The 2,500-nt window shown below is 53.6% G+C and overlaps 1 non-coding gene across 1 annotated transcript in view; it reads left to right on the top strand.

Annotated features, from left to right (window-relative positions):
* The first annotated feature begins 1,023 nt into the window (after positions 1–1,023).
* LOC144419072 (small subunit ribosomal RNA) overlaps positions 1,024–2,500 on the top strand; it is a 1,810-nt gene continuing 333 nt past the window's right edge. The window contains exon 1 of the ribosomal RNA XR_013473831.1: positions 1,024–2,500. This exon is cut by the window's right edge and continues 333 nt beyond it. This is a non-coding gene — a ribosomal RNA (small subunit ribosomal RNA).

Below are 2,500 nucleotides of genomic sequence, written 5' to 3'. Positions count from 1 at the left end.
TTTTCTCGGTGGCTGGCGGGCGAGAGAGTGCTGCGTCGCCGGCATCGGCGTCGAAAGAAGCCGAGCCGAAAAAAGTTAAAGTACAAACGTGCAAGCATACTAACCTAACCCTAGGTAAGGCATGTCAGAGCGAAAGACAGTAATTTCGAATGAGCCAAGAAAGAGCGGTGCGGGGCCGGTCGGAGCGCACCCTTTTCTCGGTGGCTGGCGGGCGAGAGAGTGCTGCGTCGCCGGCATCGGCGTCGAAAGAAGCCGAGCCAAAAAAAGTTAAAGTACAAACGTGCAAGCATACTAACCTAACCCTAGGTAAGGCATGTCAGAGCGAAAGACAGTAAACTCGAATGAGCCATGAAAGAGCGGTGCGGGGCCGGTCGGAGCGCACCCTTTTCTCGGTGGCTGGCGGGCGAGAGAGTGCTGCGTCGCCGGCATCGGCGTCGAAAGAAGCCGAGCCGAAAAAAGTTAAAGTACAAACGTGCAAGCATACTAACCTAACCCTAGGTAAGGCATGTCAGAGCGAAAGACAGTAATTTCGAATGAGCCAAGAAAGAGCGGTGCGGGGCCGGTCGGAGCGCACCCTTTTCTCGGTGGCTGGCGGGCGAGAGAGTGCTGCGTCGCCGGCATCGGCGTCGAAAGAAGCCGAGCCGAAAAAAGTTAAAGTACAAACGCGATGCTAATGAGCGAGCCGTTGTCTCGACTAATATGTAGGGGGCGTTCGATCGAGCGTCTGGCTTGAGCGCTTGTCGGCCTAGCAGAACGGTCGCATTGTTATGCCCGGGTTTTAGGCACCGCTGCAGGCGGCCGGCAGAGCTCTTGTTTGTGCGAAACTGAATGGATCGAGCCCGAGAGAGGGCGAGCAAAGAAAAAACGCAAATCGCTCCGCCTGGCACTGCCGGCGAGAGCGTGGACGTCGCGGCCAGCGACTGTCGAAGCTGAGTACGGCCGCAGGCGATCGCCTCGGTCTTAAACGAATGCGACGAGCACGCGCCGGGCGGCCCAGCAAGGGCCGAGCGCAGCTGTCGCAGCTATCTGGTTGATCCTGCCAGTAGTGATATGCTTGTCTCAAAGATTAAGCCATGCAGGTGCAAGTACGAGTTCTCGTAAAGCGAAACTGCGAATGGCTCATTAAATCAGTCTTGGTTTATTTGGTCTCGTAAGCGAAGTGGATAACTGTGGTAATTCTAGAGCTAATACATGCATTAAGCGCCGACTTCGGGAGGCGCGCTTTTATCAGATCAAAACCGACCGGGTTCGTCCTGTGACGTTTGATGACTCTGGATAACCACGCGGATCGTACGGTCTCTGCACCGACGACGTATCATTCAAGTGTCTGCCCTATCAACTGTCGAAGGTACGCTACGTGCCTACCTTTGTGATAACGGGTAACGGGGAATCAGGGTTCGATTCCGGAGAGGGAGCCTGAGAAACGGCTACCACATCCAAGGAAGGCAGCAGGCGCGCAAATTACCCATTCCCGACACGGGGAGGTAGTGACGAAAAATAACAATACAGGACTCTAACGAGGCCCTGTAATTGGAATGAGTACATCCTAAAACTCTTAACGAGTATCCATTGGAGGGCAAGTCTGGTGCCAGCAGCCGCGGTAATTCCAGCTCCAACAGTGTATGCTAAAGTTGTTGCGGTTGAAAAGCTCGTAGTTGGATTTTGGGCGAGCGCCGCCGGTCCGTCGCAAGGCGTGTCACTGGTTGCGTTCGCCTCACCTTCGGTTCTCCGTCGGTGCTCTTGACTGAGTGTCGGCGGTGGCCGATAAGTTTACTTTGAAAAAATTAGAGTGTTCAAAGCAGGCTGTTCGCCTGCATAGTGTTGCATGGAATAATGGAATAGGACCTCGGTTCTATTTTGTTGGTTTTCGGAGCACGAGGTAATGATTAAGAGGGACAGACGGGGGCGTCCGTACTCTGCCGTTAGAGGTGAAATTCTTGGATCGGCGGAAGACGAACTACTGCGAAAGCATTCGCCAAGAATGTTTTCTTTAATCAAGAGCGAAAGTCAGAGGTTCGAAGACGATCAGATACCGTCCTAGTTCTGACTATAAACGATGCCAACTAGCGATCGGGAGGCGTTACCATGACGACCTTTCCGGCAGCTTCCGGGAAACCAAAGTCTTTGGGTTCCGGGGGAAGTATGGTTGCAAAGCTGAAACTTAAAGGAATTGACGGAAGGGCACCACCAGGAGTGGAGCCTGCGGCTTAATTTGACTCAACACGGGGAAACTCACCCGGCCCGGACACAGGTAGGATTGACAGATTGAGAGCTCTTTCTTGATTCTGTGGGTGGTGGTGCATGGCCGTTCTTAGTTGGTGGAGCGATTTGTCTGGTTAATTCCGATAACGAACGAGACTCTGGCATGCTAAATAGTTACGCGACCTTCTCGGTCGGCGTCTAACTTCTTAGAGGGACTAGTGGCGTTTAGCCACACGAGATTGAGCAATAACAGGTCTGTGATGCCCTTAGATGTCCGGGGCCGCACGCGCGCTACACT

The sequence above is a fragment of the Styela clava genome, unplaced genomic scaffold, assembly GCF_964204865.1.
Source record: "Styela clava unplaced genomic scaffold, kaStyClav1.hap1.2 HAP1_SCAFFOLD_81, whole genome shotgun sequence".
Classification (NCBI taxonomy): Eukaryota; Metazoa; Chordata; class Ascidiacea; order Stolidobranchia; family Styelidae; genus Styela; species Styela clava.
The sequence above is the reverse complement of the archived record's forward strand: the minus strand, read 5'-3'. Positions and strand labels throughout refer to the sequence as shown.